Source organism: Lutra lutra, chromosome 16 (assembly GCF_902655055.1).
Source record: "Lutra lutra chromosome 16, mLutLut1.2, whole genome shotgun sequence".
In the NCBI taxonomy this organism is placed as follows: domain Eukaryota; kingdom Metazoa; phylum Chordata; class Mammalia; order Carnivora; family Mustelidae; genus Lutra; species Lutra lutra.
In genome coordinates, this window is record NC_062293.1 from 49,110,068 (window position 1) to 49,116,597 (window position 6,530).

Below are 6,530 nucleotides of genomic sequence, written 5' to 3' on the forward strand. Positions count from 1 at the left end.
GTGTGAGTTCTCCAGAGCACAGCCATAGGGGACCTTCAAAGTCCAGATCTGCCCGTGGCTCTCCTCTGCCAAGAACCCTGCTGTTGGCATCCTGGGGAAGTGCTGACGGGTATCAGAAACTGTGAAGAGACAGCCTCAAGCCCCACTCCCCAGCTGGAACCCGGGGCTATGCCCAGGAGTGTCTTGGAAGTAATCTTGCAAAAGTGAAAGGTGGGAGGGAAAAAAAAAAAAAAGGCAGATCTGGATTTAGTCAGACTCTGGAGCTCCCAGTGTAGAGAGACCACAGGGACAGACAGAAGGACATGTGAAATGGCACCGTGGCCACGTGCTTGGCCAGACACAGGTCAAACCTCGTGGCTTCTCCAGCACAATAAGATGGGCAGAGAGGAGAGACAATCGACAACCACAAGGGGCTTCCTTTGGGCTAAGTGAGCACAATGCATGAATCTGTTTGGATCCTGAATTGACCTGAATGGAAAAAAATCAGCTGGAAAACTTTCATTTACTAGGTGATCACAGAAATTTAAATGCTGGTTGGAAGCGTGGCAATATTAAGGGATCATTTTAGATGTGATGATGGCTTGGGGTACTAACCACTTGCAGGTAACTTTTGAAACTCAGTAAAAGCGACACGGAAGTTCATTAAACTACTCTTTTTATTTTTGTGCATGTAAAATTTTCCTTAATAAAAAGCGGTGGGGGGAAAGGGCATCCTGGCCACACCCCCCCATACTCTCCATCTCGGCATTGGGGTCTCTGAGGCACATCCCATCCCTCTGAGGCTCATCCTGGCTTGTGTTCACCGCCCCCTCCAACTTCCTTCTTCCCAGTTTCACTGACCAACTTCAGGGCAGGTCCCCCGACTGCCTGTGCTTTCTCCCCCCCTCCTTTTTTTAAATGTTTTTCTGATGGGTGACATTCCCATGGTTCAAGAACATGGGACCACACCACAATGGCTTGCCCTCCCTTGCCTGGCCCCATGCACATAGGCAATCACAGTTTCAGTTTCCTATCTCTCCTTCCAGAACTTTTATGCATCTACAGTAAGCAGAAACAGACACTCACTCCCCATCTGCTTTTTTACACAAAAAGTAGCAACAGTAACGTGCTGCCCTGTGCTTTGTCTTTCCACTCACCCCATTCTGGAGAGGCTTTCTGACCAGTGCACTGTGACATCATCAACACAGCCCCGTGACATCCCATTGTTTGACCCAGCCTACTACACCTGCCTGCTGTTGAGGGACTGGTGGATTACGGCCAATCTCTTGCTCTTGTGAATAGCGCCATGGTGAGGAAGCACACGCATACATCAGTTCCAGAGCTTTCTCCTGTCCCCTCCCCCTTTCTCTTGCCCCACCTGCTGCCCCACGCCCCCTCCGTCCCAAATAACAGCTCCCACAGTGCCTCCTTCCCCACAGACTTTTGCCTCTCCAACTCCTGCTCAACCTTAACTCTGGGATTAGATACGAATTTATCTGAGCAATGTTCTCAGAAGACAGATAAGTATGGGCGTATGAAGAGCAAAGGGTCCAGACTCAGACCAGTTGGGAGTTTGAATCTCCCCTCCTTCACTTAAGAGGAAAGTTACTGAACTTGTCTGGAGCTGTTACCTCTCTGCAAAGTGCACACGGTAATAATCTCTCTCTCACCGGCTTGCTGGGAGGATTGCATGAGATGATACGTGTACAACAGCCTTAGAACACCACCTGGAGCATAGTAGCTACTAAATAAATGACGTCATTATTAGACGGCTTTTTCCTCTGGTATGCCCTTTCTTCTGCCTCCCGATACAGATCATATTGTGAAGTCTCAATTTACATGCCTTTCAACGTTTTTCCCTAATCCATTCAACCGGGAATTGATTTCTCTTTCTTCCCATACTCCCTGGGGATCCATATGTACCAGTCAGGAATGCCGGCAGCCGCCAAGACCAAGAAACCCTTCCAACAACAGCCTTATAAAATCCCTGGAGGTTGTTTTCCCCACACCTTGAGAAGCTGGGAGGTTGGCAGCTACTCCAAGGAGTCATTAGAGATCCAGGCAAATCTTTCCTTCTTTCTCATTCATCATCCTCATTGTGTTGTCTCTCTGTCTTCAAGTTATCTCTTGGTTGTAAGATAGCTGCTGTGGTGTTAGCCATCATGTCACCTTCAAAGCCGGGAGGCTGTGATGACCACAGTAAGTGTTTACCAAAAGCCCTCGGGCACATCTCCATCATGCGGAGCCGGGCCACGTGTCCACTTCCAGACAGAGACCACCTTCTCTGAAATCTAGCAATCTCTGCTCCAACCCTGCATAAGATCAGGGTTCTATCAGTAGGAAGGGAAGAATGCTGGGAAGGTAACCATAGACTCTGCCACACTTAGTAGACACCACTCTTCAGACAAGATCATTTTCCTCCTTTTGTTTGGTTTTGTCTCTCTTACTAGACCGTGGCTTGCTGGAGAAGAATTCATTGCCAAGCCTGTTCATATCCTGTGCACAGCACCTGTGTGCAGTAAGGGCTCAGCCATCATCCATGGCTGGGGGATGGATGGACACCCTCGAAGTCACTGTCTGTTGATAGCATACAAAAATTCTGATGCGAGACCCTCCCTGGCTCATGACATCCCACTTTCTGAGGCTGTCCCCTCCCGCTCTCCTCAAGAACCCTAGGATTTTATCACTAGGCTCTTGCGTGGGTTTGGGTTAACCTAGGTCATGAAGAATGAGTCACCCTGTCTGACACACTTGGGGAAAAGGAAATTTTGCCTGCAAAAAGGGCTGAGAGTATCGTAAGAATTCTGCCTGCGGAGGGGAGAGGCCAGGCTCTTTATTGCTTCTGGGAGGAATAGAGTCTCCAATCTGCGTGTGAATGAGTCACTTCTTACGGGCTGATCCAGCCTGAGGATGAGCCCTTCCCTGGTCCCCACGAGTGTGCTGTGAGCTGGTGGCCAAGTTATGGCCTGAGCCTCCAAAGCCAAGCTGGTTACCAAATCTTTGCCACATCAAATAGCATTTCTCCCCATTGAGCTGGGAAATGAGGCGGCCCGGGCTCTGTGACTGTGTCAGAGCTGCAAATGACACGGTCCATAGAACCATGAAAGGAAGAGATGGATGGGTCCCACACTCGGCTGTGGCTCATTTCCTCTCCGGCTGCAGTTCTCTTAACCCCTTAGGTTCTGTCCCCCATGCTGCCCTCCTTTATTCACAAGAACCAGGAGGTGAGGGCACTTTGGTGAAGACACACCTGGGGGAGGGAAGTATCCACTTACATGCCACATTATGGGGTGACAAAATTAAAAAATTAAACATAAAATACAATAAACACCGAAACCCAGTTGGAGGTGATGTTATTTTTTCTTGCTACTGCAGAGGGCACATCTCAGGTTTCTGAGGGGTCCTGAGGCTCTTTGTGATGACTCCCCGGCAGCCAGGGAGGCACAAGGCTCCAGGAGCCCTGGTTATTGGAGATCGGTGATCTGAAGTCCGGATAACCAGGGGTTAGGTTAAGTAGTCGGTCTTCTCTCTTTTTAAAGTTAGCCAGGTATTTCTAAATACCTCGTTGGTTTGATGCAGCTTTATGCAGAGTGTCCAATGTACATAAAACATGACAGGAAAAGAAGACATATCTTGCCAACATTCAATCACTCTTGAGATAGAAGCCTTGCGGTTTTTGTTGGTCGTGTCCCAAGTGCCTCCGGCCTCCTGCTGGCCAGATGCCCTAATTGCAAGCAAAGTGCTAGCATTTCTTGTAAAGCCATAGGCAGCCCTCGGTGGGAATTTGGTGTTTGCTAAAGAATGCATAAGTCTCCCATGGCAGGTGCATGACCAAGGGCTGCCACTTGTCGGTCCCTGTGAAGTGAGGGGATTCTTTGCTTTGGCTCAGCTCAATCCTGCGCCCCACTCCCCTGAGAAAGGGACTAGCCTGGCTTCCTCTACTTCTACAAGGATCAGAAAAATCTGCTCCCCACACCCACTGAGAGCGATATATTCTCATTCTCTCTGTCTGCAGGAGCAAAATAAACAGAAGCTTGGAGAAAATAAACACGAAAAGCGGGAAGGACATGGATGCTGACTTGAACACTGATTTGCTTCTCGGCAAGAGGCCCATTTGGAGACAAAATCGTCACCCTGCACTTTCCTCACCGACCCTGAAATCACAAACAGCCTTTGGCTGGGGTCCTAACGAGCTTCTGATGAGCACAGCCCGCCCTTTTGACACAGAAAGTACAATTAGACATGCACAAGTGGCCTCTGAAATACCAGGCCGGGCACTGGGCACTTGAGCTCTCCGAAAATTCCACCCCGGGCTTTCTCGGGAAAACATTGCTTGGGCTCGTTAGGGGTGATAATGGCTAATAACACAGACAGAACATTGTGTTTTGGTTTCAAGTCCTTGGCCAGTGCCAGACCACCACGGCAGCAAGAGAAGAGTGAGCCTGTGAGTGTGTGTATTAATGTGTTAAGGGGAAAAAACTGGAATAAAACACATTAGTGTTAATATCAAGGTCCCACCTCCCACAGCCTGTGACGTTGGGAAAGTTACCAACGTTTGGGACCTCAGTCTTGGCGACTGTAAAATGAGGATAATAATAGAAACTTCCCTCCCTCTGACGTGGTGATTAAATGAGATATTGCAGGTAAAGCACTTGGCCCGATGCCTGGAGCCTAGTTAGAACTCATTCAACATTGAATATTATTAAAAGAACACGCTTTATGTGTTTTAGTGCATTTAAGAAAACATTTTCAAGTGTTTGTTTGTAAATGCCCACACAGGAGCTGGCTGTGAACCCGGAAAGCATGGTCTTTGCCCTCAAAGAGCTTGAGAACAGCTAGGATGCTGAGTGAACTGTTCTGGACCTGGTCAGTTTGATGCTGGAGTGTTTGGAACAAACCAGGTGGCAGGTGTGTTTCGCTTGTAAGTGTTTATGCTCCTTCTAATCTTTGCTCGCTTCTTTCCTTAGGTGGGGGAGGATGGCTGGCTGCTTCTGTGGACCAGAGACAGCAGGGAGTGGGTCATTGTTTCCTTTAAAGCTGTAATAAAGAACTGAGATCTGCTGCATTTGCTTTTCATCTCTTTAAAACCCACTATTTTTTAGTTGTGATGATGGAATTCCATGTCACATGAATTTCAGCAAATCTATTGGGTCACGTAATTGGAGAGGACAAAGAAGGGTCTCACCAGTTTCAGTCATAGCTGGATCCAGGTGCTTAAAAAAAGTCCCCTCCCTCCTTTTCTACTTCCTCCTCTGGTAAGCCATTAGCTCATGACTCAGATTAAGAGAGCTTCTCTCTCTCCCAGCATCTGCATACTGAATTTGCGGGGGGGGGGGGGGGGCGGTGGCGATTCTGGTGGCCTTGCTTGGTGATTTGCTCTGCTGTTGGACCAATAACCCTGGGCAGAGAAATGGGGCACCACAGTTAGGCAGACCAAGTCCCATACTCCCTCTTGCAGCCGGAGGATGGTGGTGTGGCCAGCAGCCCCACAGGATGCACATGGGAGAGGTAAGGATGTGCGGCAGACACAACTGCCTATATCGGCAACCTGTTCTATGGGTATGAAGTGTGAATAGACTCCAAGTGCTTGGGGTGAGCAGCTGATGTAGACTTTAAAATTGGCCTTTCACCCAGTTGTGTTTAAAATGGTGGGTCTGGCATGCTTCTGAAGAGTCAGCCCACTTCTTTGCATTCCGAAGTTGAGAAGTTTCTAACTATTCTTAAATCAAACCAGGTGAGTAAGGACTAGGTATTCCTAAGCGGGGCCAAACATAGAGCCTGGTGGTAGGTTTTCCAAGACAGTGCCCACTGAGCCTTATCCCCTGACTGCTTTTATATCCTGGTGGAGTCCCCTCCCTATCTACTAGAACTGATCTGGGAACCAACAAGATATTGCAGAAATGAGTCCAAGACTAGATCATAAAAGACATTGCGGCTGTGGCCGTGCTTCCCTTGGATCATTCTCTGTAGAAGTCAGCTGTATGGAGCACTCCACATAGCAAGAAACTGAGGACTGCCATCAACAGCCAGCACCAACTAGCCAGACATGTGGGTAAGACACCTTGGAAGTAGCTCCTCTAGCCCCACTCAAGCCTTCAGATGATGTAGCCTTGGCTGACACCCTGGTTGCAGCCTCGTGGGAGACCCCAAGCTAGGACCACCCAGCTCAGCCCCTCCTGAATTCCTGACCCACAGAAACTGTATGAGATGATAACTATTCATTGTTGCTTTGAACAACTAAGTTTTGGGGTGATTTGTTACACAGCAGAGGGTAACTGATACAGCCATGTCAAGACAGCCTCACTTCACAGGGACAGAGTCATTGAGACAGTTTCCTTGTGTCGTTTTCTTTTTTCTTTTTTTTTTTTTTTTAAGATTGTATTTATTTATTTGACAGACAGATCTCACAAGTAGGCAGAGAGGCAGGCGGGGGGGTGGGGAGAGCAGGCTTCCTGTGAGCAGAGAGCCCGATGCGGGGCTCAATCCCAGGACCCTGAGATCATGACCTGAGTGGAAGGCAGAGGCTTTAACCCACTATGCCACCCAGGCAC

General features: G+C 48.7%; 1 long non-coding RNA gene across 1 annotated transcript; it reads left to right on the forward strand.

The window, feature by feature from the left end:
- Positions 1-4,729: 4,729 nt before the first annotated feature.
- LOC125086639 (uncharacterized) lies at positions 4,730-6,248 on the forward strand. Its single transcript, XR_007123248.1, has 3 exons — positions 4,730-4,887; positions 5,438-5,487; positions 5,950-6,248. It is a non-coding gene; the product is annotated as an uncharacterized LOC125086639 (long non-coding RNA).
- The last annotated feature ends 282 nt before the right edge of the window (positions 6,249-6,530 follow it).